The sequence below is a fragment of the Schistocerca cancellata genome, chromosome 11 (assembly GCF_023864275.1).
Source record: "Schistocerca cancellata isolate TAMUIC-IGC-003103 chromosome 11, iqSchCanc2.1, whole genome shotgun sequence".
NCBI lineage: Eukaryota > Metazoa > Arthropoda > Insecta > Orthoptera > Acrididae > Schistocerca > Schistocerca cancellata.
The window spans coordinates 75,281,927-75,302,390 of record NC_064636.1 but is presented as its reverse complement, the minus strand read 5'-3'; the positions used below and the strand labels follow the sequence as shown (position 1 = coordinate 75,302,390).

The 20,464-nt window shown below is 44.0% G+C and overlaps 1 protein-coding gene across 6 annotated transcripts in view; it reads left to right on the top strand.

Moving 5' to 3' along the window:
• The window catches only part of LOC126108568 (histone acetyltransferase KAT2A), a 432,376-nt gene that overhangs the window by 77,025 nt on the left and 334,887 nt on the right, over nucleotides 1-20,464 (top strand). For all 6 annotated transcript variants that reach the window (XM_049913857.1, XM_049913859.1, XM_049913855.1 and 3 more), the window contains one exon: nucleotides 4,108-4,245. The gene's annotated coding sequence lies outside the window, so the exon portion shown is untranslated. The remainder of the gene's footprint in view (nucleotides 1-4,107; nucleotides 4,246-20,464) is intronic.

Here is a 20,464-nt window from a genome sequence, read left to right as displayed (position 1 = left end):
GAAAATAGACTACAATCATAGCACGACCATTATATCTCACTTTATTGGCGGTTGGAGTTAGTCACAAATATTTTAAATCCAAACATAAAGCAGTGTCTCTAACAGAATGACCTCTTCCATGACAATCAGCATGGATTCCTAAAACTTCAGTCAGGAAATTTATAAAAAGCATTTGAATCAGTATCACATGAACACTTCGTAATGAAAGTACTATCATATTGTATATCAAATAATAATTGTGACTAGATCGAGAATTTCATGCATTTCACAATAGTTTTCAGTATGGATCTGCTGCAGATACACTATGTGATCAAAAGTATCCAGACACCTGGCTGAAAATGACTTAAAAGTTCGTGACGCCCTCCATCGGTAATGCTGGAAAGCAATATGGAGTTGGCACACCCTTAGCCTTGATGACAGATTCCACTCTCGCAGGCATACATTCAGCCAGGTGCTGGGAGGTTTCTTGGGGAATGGCAGCCCATTCTTCACGGAGTGCTGCACTGAGGAGAGGTATCGGTATCGATGTCGGTCGGTGAGGCCTGGCACGAAGTCGGCATTCCAAAACAGCCCAATGATTTTCTATAGGATTCGGGTCAGGACTCTGTGCAGAACAGTCCATTACAGGGATGTTATTGTCATTTAACCACTCCACCACAGGCTGTGCATTACGAACAGGTGCTCGATCGTGTTCAAAGATGCATTCGCCATACCCCGAATTGCTCTTCAACAGTGGGAACAAAAAGGTGCTTAAAACATCAATGTAGGCCTGTGCTGTAATAGTGCCATGCAAAACAACAAGGGGTGCAACCCCCTCCATGAAAAACGCGACCACACCGTAACACAACCGCCTCCGAATTTTTCTGCTAGCACTACATACGCTGGCAGATGACATTCACACACAATGTTTTTCCACTGTTCAATATATCCAATGTTTACACTCATTACACCAAGCGAGGCATCGTTCGGAATTTACTGACGTGATGTGTGACTTATGAGCAGCTGCTCGATCGTGAAATCCAAGTTCTCTCACCTGCTGCCTAACAGTCATAGTACTTGCAGTGGATCCTGATGCAGTTTGGAATTCCTGTGTGATGGTTTGGATAGGTGTCTGCCTATAACACATTACGACCCTCTTCAACTGTCGGCGGTCTCTGTCGGTCAACAGACGAGGTCGGCCTGTACGCTTTTGTGCTGTAGGTGTCCCTTCACGTCTCCACTTCACTATCACATTGGAAACAGTGGACCAAGGGATGTGTAGGAGTATGGAAATCTCGCATACAGATGTATGACACAAGTGACACCCAATCACTTGACCATGTTCAAAGTCCTTGAGTTCTGCGTAACACCCCATTCTGCTCTTTTGCAGTGTCTATTGACAACTGAGGTAACTGATATGTAGTACCTGGCAGTAGGTGGCAACACAATGCACCTAATATGAAAAACAGTGTTTTTGGGGGTGTCCGAATACTTACAGAAAACAATTATGCAACCTCTGTTGTGCACTTTATGCAAAAATTAATGTTTGGTGCTGAAGAAGTATTTCTTGCAAATCTGCTTGGCGGACAGTAGACAACATTTTTTCTGGTACACTGTCCCACATGAGTGAAGTTTTTAGACAGTTTGCTCACGGTCATTTTCAGCTGATGCCAGCACCAAATCTCCACCTCAGAAAATAAAAGTGCTGGATTAAGCCAGAGTGGGGCCCATATCAAATGCTAAGAAGAGGCCTTCCACATACATTAGACCCCAAAGTTTAGGATATAAAATAAAACAAGACTTTACTTTGTTCTCAAAACAGTATGTATGGTGAACAAACATTTAAAACATAATTTTTTTGCACCCTTAGAAAATATAAACACACCCTTACTCCAATAAGTAGAAATTCACTTCATTAAATTTGTGCAAATTAATGAAGTTACATAATAAATGAAGTGAGGCTTTCAAGGATCAGAAATTAAAATCAAAGAAAGAATTGTATGTAAATCCAAATTAAACAAATAAAACTTACACCCATGTTCATTTTGATAAGGGTTTTGAAAAAATTATGATTCTGTAAGTAATGAACATGTAGTCTTTAGCTTATAAGCATAGAGCCTTAGCAATTTATGCCACAGAGCTACAAGGTAAACTAGTGTTATTTTTAATGGTTTAGATCTTTTGTGAGAAATTACTTTTGTCACATTTTCATGATTGGGGTCCACCAGGTTGGATGGCTGAAATGTGTGAAACCTGGCACCCAGTCCTACACCATTATATGGGTGGTTTCATGAAGTCAATCCCGCCACTGATGTCTTAGTGGCAAATAAACCTTTACTGTATTTGGAAGTAGGAGTGTAAGAATTATAACAATTACATTTCATTGCCAGATGAGATAAAACATCAATGATTCATACCTACATTGTTAAATACATTGCACACAGAACCCACATTTTTTTAAACTCGTTAACATGTATGAACAAACTTTAGTCTTCAGTTCTTCTTCTTTTTCTGTCTGCAAGCACTTGATAAGATTATATTTCACTCTCTTAACATTTTCTACTGTTGTTAAATATTAGTACTGTATCCTATTAGCCCACAGCAACTTGCAAAGAAACAGCAGCACAAAAGAAATGCAGCAAGTGTGAAACTGCAACACGTTGTACAATAGTCCATCGACAAGAAAGGAACCTTCACTCTAGATGGCCTGTATCAAAAGTGGGCCCACTGTAAGAAAAGTAAATACATTGTTGAAGGAAAAAATGACAGCTAGTAGTAGACATACAAAAGTAATGTGGTATCCATTCATTGCCCTCTTTTTGGTTATCAATAGCCCTATTCTAATTGCCCAGGTTGTTGTGACTAGCTTGGACAACTTTAGGGAATGCCCCCGCAAGTTTAGCAGTGTTATCAACTTAGGACACACAAAGTACGGTGTAGCCAGTGCTCACCTTTAGAAGGGAGCTAAAATTGTTGCTACTTATTGTTGATTTGGACATCACCATCTTTCCATTGGATGGTACATAGAATATCAAAAATGGTTCAAATGGCTCTGAGCACTATGGGACTTAACTTCTGAGGTAATCAGTCCCCTAGAACTTAGAACTACTTAAACCTAACTAACCTAAGGACATCACACACATCCATGCCCGATGCAGGATTCGAACCTGCGACCGTAGCGGTCGCGCGGTTCCAGACTGAAGCGCCTAGAACCGCTCGGCCACTCCGGCTGGCATAGAATATCAACTGATTATTTTACACAAAGGTGTGGGCCTCTTAGTGCGCAGTGCCCATAGCATTTAATAACTCCCGGATGGATGCTTCACATTTTCTCATCCCAATAATGCGCCCTCTTCCAAACTTGCTGATTGACGGTATGGTCCGCGCATATGTCTGCGAGGCATGCTGCGCGACTGCTCATGCCATACTAATCCATTACCTTTGCTTTATAGAGACAACTAGAACTGCAGGCACATTTTAGTGGCAGGCGGTGTTGCATTGTGATATTGGTGTTGACCTTGAACCCGCGGACTCACATGGTTCAAATACTAACCATTTCTGTAGAACATACTATTGTACATATCCTGTGAATATGAACGTCCTATGTCTAGTCATTCAAGGGGTTCTCACCATGTAGCGGAGATGCTGAGTCGCAGATAGGTACAACAAAAAGATTTTCACACTTAAAGCTTTTGGCCAATGGCCTTTGTCAACAATGCACACACACACTCACGAAAATGCAACCTTCACAGACGACTGCAGTGTGAAAATCTTTTTGTTGTGCCTATCTGTAACTCAGCATTTCCACTATGTGGTGAGTAGCTACTTTCCTTCTCATAATATTGTTACATTCCATCCTGGGTTTTCCATTGTTCATTCAAGGGGTTCTTTTTTTCCTGAACATGAGTGTACATTACCACACAGAACCAAGTTTACACAGTTCGCAAACAGGTGGCACGCACATCTTTACTTGCTTTGTTTGAGTGACTACTGTGATATCTGTACACAAAGTATGTGAGTTACCAAATTGTGCAGTAGCATGAATTGGCAGAGGTGAGAAGAATGCTGCATGGAATGAAAAAAATAAGACACTAGTATTTGAGTTGTTTCTTTGTTTTTGTTGTGCAGGTTAGTGTGTGTACCTGAGGCTGCAGAGTAGCTCCATTCACTTTCGGCTGCATTCCAGAGAGGATGAGCTGCTAACTCATCCCACACTGCGGTCTGTTCTGTAGCAGCGCTTCTGCAGTCGCTTCTCCGTTTTAACAGGTAACTGGACTAGCTTGTAGTGTAACATGTAAGCATCTGTTGAAGTTGTTTGTATTGCTCATGGGTATTTGGCCAGGTGTTCCTATTTACGTAACATGGCATTTTGACAGGTTACCTTAGTGTGTCTTCAGGTGATACCTGTAGACTGAGCTTCTTCACTGCATCACACCTCCTTTGCACTCTTACCAACCCACACTCCGTCCCCACGACCAGGTTGCATCCGACATTAGAATGCTGTGCTCAAATTCTAGTTCCTGAATGCTGTTGCTGCCCACGTCAGGCTTGGAAGTTGCAATCATCCACACTGTGACATCAGTTGCCTGAGTGCTGGATCCCATGCTTTACTGAGAGGAAGCCACCGCCTCTGTTGATCAGGCTGTAGGACACTCATATTTTGATTGCTTCCTTTAGAACAAAGTCTCAAAACAATGAAGACTGTCTCAACACTTACACTATGTGATCAAAAGTATCGGGACATCTCCAAAAACATATGTTTTTCATATAAGGTGCATTGTGCTACCACCTACTGCCAGGTACTCCATATCAGTGACCTCAGTAGTCATTAGACATCATGAGAGAGCAGAATCGGTCGCTCTGTGGAACTTGGGCACTTCGAATGTGGTGAGGTGTCACTTCCGTCTTACGTCTGTATGCAAGATTTCCACACTTCTAAGCATCCCTAGGTCCACTGTTTCCGATGTGTGAGTGAAGTGGAAATGTGAAGGGACACGTACAGCACAAAAGCGCGCAGGCCGACCTCATCTGTTGACTGACAGAGGCCACCGACAGTTGAAGACGGTCGTAATGTGTAATAGGCTGACATCTATCCAGACCATCACACAGGAATTCCAAACTGCATCAGGATCCACTGCAAGTACTGTTAGGCGGGAGGTGAGGAAAGCTGGATTTGATGGTCGAGCGGCTGCTCGTAAGCCACACATCGTGCCAGTAAATGCCAAACGATGCCTTGCTTGGTGTAAGGAGTGTAAACGTTGGACGATTGAACAGTGGAAAAAACATTGTGTGGAATGGGGAATCACAGTACACAATGTGGTGATCCAACTGCATAGTGTGGGTATGGCAAACGCCCGGTGTACTTCATCTGCCAGTGTGTGTAGTGCCAGCAGTAAAATTTGGAGGTGGTGGAGTTACGGTGTGGTCGTGTTTTTTGTGGAGTGGGGTTGCACCCCTTGTTCTTTTGCGTGGCACTATCTCAGCACAGGCCTACATTGATGTTTTAAGCACCTTCTTGCTTCCCACTGTTGAAGAGCAATTCGGGGATGGCAGTTGTACCTTTCAACACAATCGAGCACCTGTTCATAATGCAGGACCTGTGGGCGGAGTGGTTGGGTGACAATAACATCCCTGTAATGGACTGGCCTGCACAGAGTCCTGGTCTGAATCCTATTGAATACCTTTGGGATATTTTGGAACTGTGTCAGGCTTCACTGAACAACACCGATATCTCTCCTCAGTGCAGCACTCCGTGAAGAATGCGCTGCCATTCTTGAAGAAAGTGTCCAGCACCTGATTGAACGTATGCCTGCGAGAGTGGAAGTTGTCATCATGGCTAAGGGTGGGCCAACACTATATTGAATTCCAGCATTACCGATGGATGGCGCCATGAACTTGTACAAGTCATTTTCAGCCAGGTGTCACGTAGGGTATGTTTCTTCATATTTCATTGAGTCCCTGTAGCCATGCAATGTTCTGGAACCATGTATTTGGTTATTTGCATAAATTCAGTTTGTCCCCTGTGCTCCCAGCACCTTTCTTCAATTGTCTGCAAAGTCTGCCCAACATACGGCTGAATGCATTTAGATGGTGTGTGGTAGACGCCCACTTTACAGAGCCCCAAGACATCTGTTACCACGTCTAATAGTGTACACGTTCTTGGAGGTGGATAGAACATCATTTACTGTTACAGTAAGACAGGAATTTGCAAGTTTTGTTTGATACTTTGCTTGCATACGGCAGATGCGCCACTGTCTTATTCTCCTCATTGGTGGGCCTGTACCTTCTTGATTTCTTACTCCCACTTACTTTACACATTTATTGCACTGAAATTCACTCTAAGACAAAAAAATTATGCACCGTGAAGGAATTATCTGAATGGGATGGAAATTGGTAGATATGATCTTTGTTCACAGACAAACAAGTGGTTCCAATTTCACATCTACATCTATGTCTACATACATACTCCGCAATCCACCATACGGTGCGTGGCGGAGGGTACCTCGTACCACAACTAGCATCTTCTCTCCCTGTTCCACTCCCAAACAGAATGAGGAAAAAATGACTGCCTATATGCCTCTGTATGAGCCCTAATCTCTCTTATCTTATCTTTGTGGTCTTTCCGTGAAATATAAGTTGGCGGCAGTAAAATTGTACTGCAGTCAGCCTCAAATGCTGGTTCTCTAAATTTCCTCAGTAGCGATTCACAAAAAGAACACCTCCTTTCCTCCAGAGACTCCCACCCGAGTTCCTGAAGCATTTCCGTAACACTCGCGTGATGATCAAACCTACCAGTAACAAACTTGGCAGCCCGCCTCTGAATTGCTTCTATGTCCTCCCTCAATCCGACCTGATACGGATCCCAGACGCCCGAGCAGTACTCAAGAATAGGTCATACTAGTGTTTTATAAGCGGCCTCCTTTACAGATGAACCACATCTTCCCAAAATTCTACCAATGAACCGAAGACGACTATCCGCCTTCCCCACAACTCCCATTACATGTTTTCCCACTTCGTATCGCTCTGCAATGTTACGCCCAAATATTTAATCGACGTGACTGTGTCAAGCGCTACACTACTAATGGAGTATTCAGACATTACGGGATTCTTTTTCCTATTCATCTGCATTAATTTACATTTATCTATATTTAGAGTTAGCTGCCATTCTTTACACCAATCACAAATCCTGTCCAAGTCATCTCGTATACTCCTACTGTCACTCAACGACGACACCTTCCCGTACACCACAGCATCATCAGCAAACAGCCGCACATTGCTATCCACCCTATCCAAAAGATCATTTATGTAGATAGAAAACAACAGCGGACCTACCACACTTTCCTGGGATACTCCAGACGATACCCTCACCTCCGACGAACACTCACCGTCAAGGACAACGTACTGGGTTCTATTACTTAAGAAGTCTTCGAGCCACTCACATACTTGGGAACCAATCCCATATGCTCGTACCTTAGTTAAGAGTCTGCAGTGGGGCACCGAGTCAAACGCTTTCCGGAGGTCGAGGAATATGGCATCCGTTTGATACCCTCCATCCATGGTTTGCAAGATATCATGTGAAAAAAGGTCGAGTTGCGTTTCGCAGGAGCGATGCTTTCTAAAGCCGTGCTGATGCGTGGACAGAAACTTCTCTGTCTCAAGGAAATTCATTATATTCGAACTGAGAATATGTTCGAGAATCCCGCAACAAGCCGATGTTAAGGATACTGGTCTGTAATTTTGAGGATCCGTCCTTCTACCCTTCTTATATACAGGCGTCAACTGCGCTTTTTTCCAGTCGCTCGGGACTTTACGTTGGGCAAGAGATTCACGATAAATTCAAGCTAAGTAAGGAGCCATTGCAGTAGAGTACTCATCAATTGGATGATTTATGTGAGGGAAAGAGCTTCACAAATCGAGGAAGTCAGTAATGCGTTGGTTCACCTCTGACCCTTATGCAAGCAGTTGTTTGGCTTGGCATTGATCGATAGACTTGTTGGTTGCTCTCCTGAGGGATATTGTGCCAAATTCTGTCCAGCTGGTATATTACATCATCAAAATTCCAAGCTGGTTTGTAGGCCCTTACGATAATGTTCCAAATGTTCTCAATTGGAGAGAGATAGGGCGACCTTGCTGGGGAAGGTAGGATTTGCCAAGCACAAAGGTAAGCAGTAGAAACTCTTGCTGTGTGTGGGCAGCATTATCTTGTTGAAATGTAAGCCCAGGATGGCTTGCCATGAAGGGCAACAAAACTGAGCATAGAATATTGTCAAAGTACCGCTGTGGTTTAAGGCTTCCATGGATGACAATCAAAGGGTTCTCCTATGAAATGCAGACATGCCAACTATCCTGATTTAAGCAGGAGACTCCCGATTTTTCCAATTCCTACCGATCTCCCAACCGTGAAGACCGATCTTCCGATTTTCAGAGCAGTTTCAATCCTTACTATTTGAAAATCCTGCCCCTTCGATATATTTGTGGATGACAATGTATGGCCGGCTCTTGTATATGTTAACTTGGAAGATTCGTGCGGTGGCTGTAGGGAGCGGCAGTAGGCGTAGCTCACGCTTCGTATCTACAAGGAAGTAAGGAACTTATTGTTGACAGCGTTCGGAGACAAATGAATATCTTTCAACGAGTTTCAGTTTCCTCCACTTCTGGTAGCAACAGTGCAATCGTAAAGTAATTGTGGACAATGAGTAGTTGATAGTCGTTCCAAGCGAAATGATTAGCGTTGTTCTTTCTACAAGGAAGTGCTGTCAAGTTGGGGGATTTCCTCCTAAATTTAGGGGGAATTAAGCTGCCTGGGGGAAATTAGAGGGATAAATGTTTCAGGGGGGAAAAATATTTACAGTTACTACCCTCCCCTCCCTGCCCCTCCACTCAACAATTTTATTGTTGACTCCCTTTTACTGCCACAACCCCCCACTCGCTTACCCGACAGTGTGACAAATTATTTAGGGGAATTTGAAGTGCAATATAGAGGGAAACGGTGCACCAGGGTTGGCATTATTGATACATGACCATTGTCTAGAACGTATGACCATTGTGTTCCCGGTGCTGCTGCATGATTTGTGTACTCTGTAGTACTTGTTGCCTGCATATCATGGAGGTGTTAATTATTTTTTGTGCAGGATGGAGAAGAAATACGATGCAGTGTTCAGAAACGTATATAAGGAAGAGTTTCCATGTTTAAGTGAATTGAGGAAGGGACAAACTTATGCTTTTTGTAGTGTTTGTAGATGTGACTTTTCAGTGGCTCACGGCAGGAAATGCGGCATTCTTAAACATGTGCAAACTAAAAAAAACAAGGAGAGTGTCCATTGTGTAGAATGGAACCAGAAACTTCTCGTGTAAACCCCAAAATGTAGATTCTGTGACGAATGCCGAGGCTTTATTTATCTCATTTATTGTAGAGCATAACTTGACTATAAACTGTGCCGACCGTGCTGGGCCTTTGCTTCGCAAAATGTTTCCCGATTCTGAAATTGTGGAACAATACGGGTGTGCCAGGTACAGGTACTGAATTATTGCAACTTTGTCAGGGATGTGTTGTAATTCACAATAGTACAGCGCTAAAATTCTCCTGATTTTTCCCTTTTGAAAGTTGGCATATCTGGAAATGAAATGAAATGGCACTGCAGACCATCACTGTTGGCTGTTGGGTGAGTGACAGGTTGGTTTCCCACTGCTGTCCAGGGTCTCCTCAGACATGTCTTTGCCGGTCTCTGGGGCTCATTTCATAGTTGGCCGCATCATTGAAGATTATTCTACTCCAGCCAAAGAGATTCTGGGCTGAAGACACGTCTGGAAATGCTCTGGACAACAGTAGAATCCCCCACTCCCCATCCAGGGGGCTCCCCGCTCTTTGGTGAGTTTGTGCGTGGCTTCCACAGGGTCCCAGCCTTTGCAGCACCTCTTCACTTTCTGTGCTGCATGTCTATCCTCCTCCTTCCTTTTCCCCTCCCTCGGTGAGCACGTCTTGCGTATTTTCAGGAATGCATTCTGAAATTTCGTAGCCCAGCGACGGACAGTCCCGAGTCTGATTTTTCTTTCGTCCTCAATTATTTACCTCCTCTCCGTCCTCCGCTTCAGTGTTTGAGGTCTCTCTTCCTTCTTCCTCCCTGTGTGCTTCTGAAGGCTGACCCACATGTTTGACATATAACAGGCGACTTGGTAAAGCGCAATTCCCAGCCGTGGGCCGACAGGTGGGATTCGTACGTACCCCTGGTACAGGCCGGGCACAGGGAAGGGCGATTGCCTGAGCTATTGCCTTCCCAGTTGCCAATTGGTCCCCCTGTGTGGAGTTTGGGAGATATGACTTGAGGTATGAACAATCATCTAAGGCGAGTGAGCCCCCATCTGAGGGGGGCTTCCAGTCGCAGTGGGTGCAACATCGAAGACGTTGGTGATTGTGGAGGATTTTTTCGCAATGAGCTAATCATCTTTATCTCGAATTAAAGTTAAAGCAATTACAGCCCTCTGTCACAAAATTTAAGTCTTTTGACCAAGTTTCAAAACTTCTCTGGGTGCCTTCATCAGAAATTAAATATTCAAATTAGCGTGTCACATATAAGATAAATATCAAGCAAGAAAGGTTTATTCACAAAAATTTGAAAAGAATACATGGAAGGCTGCTCATACCCAAAAAAACGCAGTTTCCTCTTTTTTTTTTTTTTTTTTGACTAAAACTTTTTTCTCTTGATATTTATCTTATACGTGACCTGCCAATTTGAATATTTAATTCCTGATGAAGGCACTCATAGAAGTGTTGAAACCTGGTCAAAAGACTTAAATTTTGTGAGTGAATGCTGTAATTGCCTTAACTTTAATTTGTAAACAGTCACTGAACTAAGCAGCCATGTTTAAAGTTTTAATCTTCTTCTCGTGTTTAATCTTCCTGTTCGTGTTGAGGTGCATCGTATGCTGAATTCTTTGTGTGGTGTTATTTACACTCTGCTGCTTGATGGTCTGACAAAGGCAGAAACCTAAAATGTTCTCTCTGTGATCCATTGAGTAGTGAAAAATGTTGATGCTAACTTAGTGCCTATGCGCAACTTTTTTTTCACGTTTGGTGGAATAGAGCTTCCGTGAAAGATCAAAGCAGGCTGTGAAGTTATGATGGTCCGATTTTACATTCTGAAATTGGTGTGCTGCTACCAGAGTCAGTGTTACAATCACACTCACGTGTCCTGTCATAACGTGACCAAATATGTTACTTGTGAAACTTCCTGGCAGATTAAAACTGTGTGCCCGACTGAGACTCGAACTCGGGACCTTTGCCTTTTGTGGGCAAGTGCTCTACCATCTGAGCTACCGAAGCACGACTCACGCCCGGTACTCACAGCTTTACTTCTGCCAGTACCTCGTCTCCTACCTTCCAAACTTTACAGAAGCTCTCCTGCGATCTGCCAGGAAGTTTCATATCAGCGCACACTCCGCTGCAGAGTGAAAATCTCATTCTGGAAACATCTCCCAGGCTGTGGCTAAGCCATGTCTCCGCAATATCCTTTCTTTCCGGAGTGCTAGTTCTGCTAGGTTCGCAGGAGAGCTTCTGTAAAGTTTGGAAGGTAGGAGACGAGGTACTGGCAGAAGTAAAGCTGTGAGTACCGGGTGTGAGTTGTGCTTCGGTAGCTCAGATGGTAGAGCACTTGCCCGCGAAAGGCAAAGGTCCCGAGTTCGAGTCTCGGTCGGGCACACAGTTTTAATCTGCCAGGAAGTTTCATATCAGCGCACACTCCGCTGCAGAGTGAAAATCTCATTCTGGATGTTACTTGTGGTAGGGATGCTGACAAGGGTGAGTCCCCACAGTATCAATTGTAATGGCAACTACGCGGCCTTATCCCATTAGTGCCACGTGTCTCTCGATGAGTGGACCGTCCAAGAGATGTGGGCGTAGGGAAAAGTATCCTACACTGTCGCAAGTTGTTGGCTAGTCGAAAGCCCTGCATTTTACCGTGCTCCACTTATAGTACCGTTCTTGCTGTGCCTCACTCCATGAAGTACATGGCCACACAGACTTGGGATCTCCAATTCAGTATTGTAATTGTGAAATCATCCAATATCACTGTAGCATCCCTGTTTCCTTCTCTTACAGCTGTGCAACAAGCCACCAGATCTTTGCCCCTGGCAGAGAAATCACCTGGCAACAGACATCTGAGTCTCGTCTTCCTACTCTAAGAAATCAAACAGAGGCAAGCAGTCTCCTTCCCCAATGCGGAGATTCTGTTCGACAGTGTCACCGTGTGGTACCCTCACCTTGCCGACCTCCATTTCACTGGCACTCTCGGCCTACCATTTTTCTGCTCTGGAATCCACAGGTCGACTCAGGAACAACGCCGGCGCCTCTGTAGATTTCATAGAATAGGATCCTCCAGCCTCTGTGCCCCGTAGCGGTGTCCCTTAAAAGACTTGCACTCGGCAGCCGTTGAGGTGACTGCCCGTCATTTTCTCCCTCCTCCCCATTCCCCATTATGACACTTCCACTATGGAATGTTCGTGACATTAGATCCAACAAGTTGGAATTATGGCTGCTCTTGGAATCTCAGCATCCTGCTGTTGTTTTCTGCCTCCAAAAAACGAAATTGTGTCCTCTCAACCACTTTGACCTCATGCATTTCCTTCCGATCCGCTTTGACCTTCCCTCTGAGGACAGCATTCCGTCTGATTGGGGAGTCGTGCTGCTCATTCGTAATGATGTCCTTAGCCAAACCATCTCATTGAACGTCAGGCTGCAAGCTGTTGCAGTTTGCCTTTCCCTTCCTCCCTTGACCTTTTCCCTTTGTGCCGTCTACACCAGGGCAAACTTACTTCAGCTTATCGGTCAGATCCCTCACCCGTTTCTGTTGCTCGGTGACTGTAATGTCAACCATCCCCATTGCCGCTCTTCCAGAACATGTCTGAGAGGTTCCCTCTCTGCTGACCTTCTCAATCAACTCAACCTCGTCTGTCTTAACACTGGAGCATCCACTTTCTCTTCAGACTCCCTGCACACCTATTCTGATTTGCCCATCTTGTTCTGTACTGCCCAGCTTGCCTGTACTCTCGTGTGGTCCATTGTCTCCGACATATACTCGAACAACCATTTCCTGTGCTATCTATTTGCTCATTCCTACCCCATATGCATGTAAACCCAATTCACAGATTTCTAAGGCCGACTGGAAGCTTTACTCCTTCCAGGCGACCTTCAACAAAAATTCCACAGTCGTGATGAACAGATAAGAGTGTACCTTACGATTGTTATCCTTACTGCCGCAGAATGTTCCATACCTCGCATTTAATCTTTATTGCACCGTGTCTCCCGGTCCACTGTTGGACTGAGACATGCCGTGACACAATTTGTGCGCGGAGATGTAATCTCCGCATTTTTAACTACCATCGTATGACAGTGAACTATATTCGTTATAAACATTTGCGAGGGCTTTGTCACATTCTTCAGTATAGTGAAAAAGCTAGCTGGATTTTGTTTGGTTGTTCTTTTCACAGTTTCACTCCCTCTTATGCCGTACGGGCAACCTCCGTCGGCTCTCTGGTACCGAGGTCCATTCCCTGATTTTCAGCCTGACCATAGTAGATGTTGTCATTGGCAACTGTGTTGCTGTCTCCAAGACCTTGGGCCACTATTTTGTGGAGATTTCGAGCTCCACCCACTGTCACTCTGTCTTCCTCCCTCGGAAATGAGGGGAGGAGGCTCAGGTGATATTCTTCTCCTCTCAGAATAGTGACTGCCACAATGATGCCTTTACTATGAGGGAGCTAGACCATGCTCTCACCTCATACTGATCTTCTGCCCCAGGGCTGGACATTATTCACATTCAGATGATGCAGCACGTTTCTCTTGCGGGCAAGCACTTTCTCCTTCAAATGTACGACCGCATCTGGGTGGATGGCACGTTTCCTAGACACTGGCGTGAAGCCATTCTCATACCAGTACCTAAGTCCAGTAAGGACAACACCTTCCTTCTAGCTCCAGACCCATTTCTCACCAGCTGTGTTTTTAGGGTGATGGAATGTATGATTCGCGGTCAGCCGGTATGGTGGCTCGAGTCTCACAAATTACGAGGGTGAGTCAAATGAAAACCTTAAATTTGTAATAACAAATCGAAATTTCACGCCGTTATCCTGTAAGTTGGTAAGCGAGCTACAAACAGCGTGCAGAATGGCCTGTAGGTGGCACCATAGTGGAGATTCACACATACCATTGCAGTATCAATAAAAAGATGGCCACCCCACTTGAGACTTGCACCAGGGAAGAACAGCATTCTGTTATTCGGTTTTTGCGTAGTGAAGGTGTGAAACCTATTGAAATTCATAGACGAATGAAGGTTCATTATGGTGATGCATGTTCGTCAGAGCAGCAAGTCTACGAATGGAGTAGGAAGTTCGCAAATGGTGTGACTTCAGTGGAAGATGCTCCTCGTCCAGGTCAGGCAAGATGAGTTGTGACTCCACAGACCGTTGCAGCAGTTGAAGCCACAGTGAAGGAAAACCGCCGAGTGACACTACATGACATTGCAGCGTGTTTACAGGTTAGTCGTGGGTCAGCACACCACATTGTGCACGATGTGCTCCAGTTTCACAAAGTGTCTGCAAGATGGGTGCCACGGCGGCTGACTCCTGAAATGAGAGAACGACATGTTGATGCTCGTGAAGAACTTCTTCGGCACTTTGAACGAGAAGGTGATGGCTTCCTTGCAAGAATCGTTACTGGGGATGTAACCTGGGTTCACTTCCAGCAACTGGAAACGAAGAGAGCGAGAAAGGAATGACGCCACTGCTCATCACCAAAACCAAAGAAGTTTCGAACAGAACCATCGGCAGGGAAGGTTATGCTGACACTCTTTTCGTATGAAAAAGGCATCATTCTGGAGCATTACGTGCCTAGAGGGACCACTGTCACCAGTGCATCATACACAGATCTCCTAAAAAATCATCTGCGGCCTGCAATCAAATCAAAGCGACGTGGATTGCTGTCAGCAGGTGTCCTTTTGCAACATGACCATGCAAGGACCCACACTGCCCGTACAACAGTTGCAACAATCACAGACCTGCATTTTGAGTGTCTTCCTCATCCACCATTCTCACCAGATCTTGCCTCAAGTGATTTCCATATGTCTGGACCACTCAAAGACGCAATGGGAGGAAAGAAGTTCCATTCTGATGAAGAGGTACCCAAAAGAATTTTTTTCTAAAGGAATTTATGCTCTGTAAGCGCTGGAGGACTTGCATTGAGCATCGGGGAGATTATGTTGAAAAGTGATACAGCTTTGTACCACTTCCGCACTACAAATAATATTTAAGGTTTTCATTTGACTCACCCTCGTGCTAATCATTGCACAATGTGGAACTTGTGCAAGCCATTCTGCAGTTGACCATTTTGTCACTTTGTCAGCTGATGTCATTAACGCTTCGCTGCAGAAATGCCAGACTGTGGTCATGTTTTCTGGTTTGGAGAAAGCCTACAACATCTGCTGGAGGACTGTTATCCTCCATAGTCTATACATGTGGAGCTTCCACGGCCGCCTCCCCATTTCCTTCAGGAATTTTAAAAGATCGAGTTTTCGAGGTATGTGTGGCTTTGGCCTTGCAGACACCTTTACCCAGAAGAAAGAGTGCCTCAAGGCTCTATCCTGAGCATCGTTCTCTTTGCTGTAGCCATTAACCCTATTATGGACTGTCGCCTGCCAGAAATCTCCAGCTCCTCCCCTTTCATTGATGATTTTGCGGTCTATTGCAGTATTTCACCTACTTGTCTCCTTGAGCGGCATCTTCAGCGATGTCTCGATTGTCTTTACTTGTGGAGCATCGACACTGGCTTCTGCTTTACCACTGACAGAACCATTTGTTTGAATTTCTTGTGGTGCAATGGCCTTTTTCCACTGTCTCTTTACATCTTGGGCCTGTTGCTCTTCCATTTGCTGAAACTACAAAATTCGTGAGGCTCATGCTTTGTATGAAACTTTCTTGGTCCTCCCACACACTGTACCTGGTTCTGCAGTGTTCTACGTGTCCTAAGCGGTACTTCCTGGGCAGTCGCGCAGGATTAGCCGAGCGGTCTAAGGTGCTGCAGTCGTGGACTGTGCGGCTGGTCTCGGCGGAGGTTCGAGTCCTCCCTCGGGCTTGGGTGTGAGTGTTTGTCCTTAGGATAATTTAGCTTAAGTAGTGTGTAAGCTTAGGGACTGATGACCTTAGGAATTAAGTCCCATAAGATTTCTCACACATTTGAACTTCCTGGGCAGCGGGTCTGAACACCCTCCTCCATTTGTATCAATCCCTTGTTTGTTTGAAACTATGACTGTGGGTGTTTTGTTTATTCATCTGCATGTTGATCCATCTTACTCTGTCTTAATACAAACCACCATCATGGAATACATTTGGCCACTGGCACCTTTTCCACTAGCCCTGTTGAGAGTCTGTATGTAGGAGGTGCCAAACTACCATTGCCATACTGGTATAATGTCCCTCTCAGCAGATACGCATGCTGTTTGTCTGCCATGCCCTGACACCCGTTCTATGCCCTCTTTTTCGATGACTGCAACTACTGATCGTAGCAGTTCATTTTCCACAGCAGAATTTCTCGACACAGTGAAGTTCATAATAGTGATTGCAATTGCTTGACAAATCGATCCGGTGCGGGGCGTCGTAGCGAGCGACCAATTACAGGAGATTTTGAATATTGTGATCCACTGTGGGACCTTGAACAGGTCGAGGTAAAATATGTGAATAGTGGTTTGACAGGGTGTATACGGTCTGGGACATCCAGGAGAAACCCGGGAATTTTTTCATCTGGGAGAAAACCGGGGATATTTTAGAATTCCGGGATTTTGTCAGTGTTCTACTTTTCAGTTAATTTTTTGTAATTTTGGCTGGTAAGAACTGATACTCTAACGTCCGCCAGCAGTGAAATGTGTTAAAGGCTTTAGAACGAAGACTGTGCAGTATTTCATAACAACAAACTGCTTACGATGAGCGTGACGTCACAATTGGTTGCATTAGGTTCGTTTGAGCATTTTCCAGCGGGCTCACGCGCATGCATAGTGGAGTAGCATATGAGGTGTACGTTCTGCTTCTGGCTACGTGACTGTTAGTGATTTTGCTATTTCCTCTTCGTTACAAGCTCTCACGTCAAATGAAAACAAAACGGATTTCTGTCTGGGAGCTATCAAGCGAATCAAAATACAGTCACATAATTACGGACGGCCTTGCAGATCAATGAAGTTATTTTTGTCGGTTTGCTAAAGAAATTTGGCTTTTATTAATCTTTTCCACAGAGGCAGTCAATTTATTTGAAACGAAGTATTTCAGTCCAAACCGTTCGCTAGTTTCAACTGTTCGCTGAATTTCAAGTGCACGTTTTCGTCTTATGGCAGGTATGGCGTTACGCCATAATAAAGAACCTAACATGAGATAATACAATAGTGGTACTCCAAGAAAATTTACGTCCCGAAAATCATGTGGAGAAACTTAATATCAAGATGGGGCCTAATTCATTGTGAATCTGAACATACGAATGTGCACTTTAAGCCGAATTATGCATTTTAGTATGGTTTACTAAATTTCGATACTCTGATTACCTGTTTCTTTTATGACGTAAATTCGTATACGGGCTTCCTACGTCATCGTAGCCGGCGCACGCGCAGTAACGCCTGTTTTCTGAAGCTCTCTGGCAGGTGTTGAAACGAACCTGTTTGTAACAGGTTGCGGGAAAATATTACGAATGGTGGTTTGAGAAGCGTTAGTTTCAAAGTAAATATTCTTTTACGCAAGTTGGATTATGTTACGTGTGAGAATGTTGGATGAATTTCTTAAGCCACAGAGCGCTCGACTCTCATTTAATACTTAACGCTTTGAGAACCAACCGCTCGAAAGAATTTCGACCGCAGAAGACCATACATTTATTCATTATTTAAAATTTTACTGGCACATCTGTATATGTATCGTAAAGTGTAACACACGCAAAAAATGACTAATATTATATGTATGCTATAAGTACACTATGTATATTAATTTAAACCACAAACTTTTCCTATTTGTGTTCGCGATATTTAACAGTGATGTTGCTATTGTCTGACTACATCACGTGGTCTAAGCTCTTAATATCTGCTGTCATCGCCTGGCGAGATCACATGACATCAGCTATGATTGGCCTACAACGGCACGTAACATTCTCGATTTCAATGCTTTGAAAACTAACGCCCTATGTTTCGTGGAATTCGAATTTATAGTTTCGTACTACGCAAAAATGCAGCGGTTTTTTTTTGTTTCTTGCCGGGTTTAATTTTCTAAAGCGCCGGAAATTGTACACAGGTGTATAAAACTTTAACCCTTCATAGGATTTCCCGAGGGAAAGTATACTGTTACTTAACACTAAAAAGTGTATTTTTACCGGGAAATCCGGGATTTTTTTCCTTGTCCGCGTGTACGGTACACGCGTTACTTTAAAAGGAAATTTCTTTTACGCAAGATGAATTTTGTTACGTGTGAGAAAGTTCGACGAATTTCTTAAATCACGGAGCATTAGACTCTCATTCAAAACTTTACACTGAGGACCAGCCACTTAGCAAAATTTCTGGCCCAAAAGACCAGCCATTAATGCCGTTATAAAATTTTACCGGCACATTTGTGTTTGGTATATCGTAAATGGTAACACATGCTAGAAAAAGACCAAGTTTCAAGGTTAGTTCTTCACATTTATTTTAATTCTTTCATAGAGTACAAAGTATGCAGTACCGATGGCAAAAATATAATTATCCTTAAAAAGAAGTGAGTTCTTGAACAATTCCATATGTAATTGGCTTTTCTGTCGAAAAATAAGTGCCTGACGGAACATGTATTTTGCCCAGGTAACCCACGAAATTTTCGGTGCACAGCAGTGAAATTTATTAACGTGCCTGTCAGAAATATTCAGCTGCTGCAATTTAAGGTGTGCTCGTAGGATCTTGCCTAACCACACCCTCGGAAAAACAAAGCAAAAACTTTTTGATGACCAGTATTATATATGAAAGCTTAACTTTTCTTGCAGCTATACTGTATGTATATTAATTTAAACCATTAACTTTTCTTATTTGTGTGTTCACGCTACTTAACAATGACGTCGCAATTGCGTAACTACATCACATATCCTGTGCTCAGTATCTACTCTCATTGGCTGGCAGGATCACGTGACATGAGCAAGCTGTAACTGGCTGACCAAAGCGGTCGCAATCTCGGTTTCAGTGCTCTGGAAGGTGCCGAGTTGTATGTGGTGGGATTTGTTTTTATACTTTCGTAATATGAAAATATGCTGTGTAAATGTAGCTTTTTTTGCTGGGTTTCGTTTGCTAAAGTGCCGGGAAGTTTTATGCCGGTGAATAAAACCTTCACTACTGTAAGGATCGAGATAAGTTTTGCAGCTCCGAGGGAAAGTATATCGTCATTTAACACGGAATAAATGTACTTTCAGCCGGGAAAAAGCGTATTTTCGCCCTGAGAAAAAGTGTATTTTTTGCTGGAAAATCCGGGAAAAATCCAGGACTCTTTTCTTGTCTGCATATACAGACTGTCTGAGACCAATTGGTTGTGCCTTCGTCATTGGCACCTAACATTTTCCGTATTGGCTTCCAGAACACTGCTCGATTGTTACAGCAGAGCTCTCCACCCCATATCAGGTCACCCAGTAGATCCAGCGACACAGGGTTTCTAATTCCCATCTGCTTCAATTCTCTCATTGCCCTTCAGAACCTGTGTGTGCTCTACATAGTCCATCCGTTAGTGCAACTGCTCAAGAAAGCTTCCAGTTGGCAGCTGTCGAGGTAGCCACCATGACGTTCGTGTGGGTTGCCGGTCACGTCGGTCTGATGCGTTGCTATCGAGGCTGCAATCCTCTTATCTCGGCCTGCTGGCTCTTCTATTCCTTGGGATGATCTTCGTGTTGCCGTCTGTCAGCAGGTGGTGTCATTTTGGCATAACCTGGTCTTCACTTCTTGGGAACAAGATCTGAGGAATTAAACACTTCCCAGTGGCTTGGCCGAGTTCCTCTTGGCCCTCTCATTGTGAGGAAATGATCTTAGCTCAGTTGTATATTTGGCACTGTATTTTTAGCCATCACCGTTTGCTAAGTGGTGGTCCCCCACCACTTTATGCGCATCATCATCAACCTTTGACAGTTTGCCATTTCCTGACCCAATACCCATTTTTTAACTCCTTACATTCAAGTGTATGTTTGCCGTCCAAGTTATCTACGGTTTTATTGAATGACATGTGGGCTGTCGACTGCATTTAACTTATTATCCATCGTAGCAATATGGTGAAGTATATACAACTTTTGTTACTGGACCTCCGCTGTCTCTGTGGAGTATTTTGTGGACCTTTGTCCAAGGGGAAGTCATTTGTAGCTCTCTTTCCTTCCATCAATTGGGCTTAATGTATAGTTGCTTTAACTTCTTTTACTTGTTGGTGTTCTAATTTTATGACATGGGCACATATGACCTCATTTGTTTCTACACCCTAA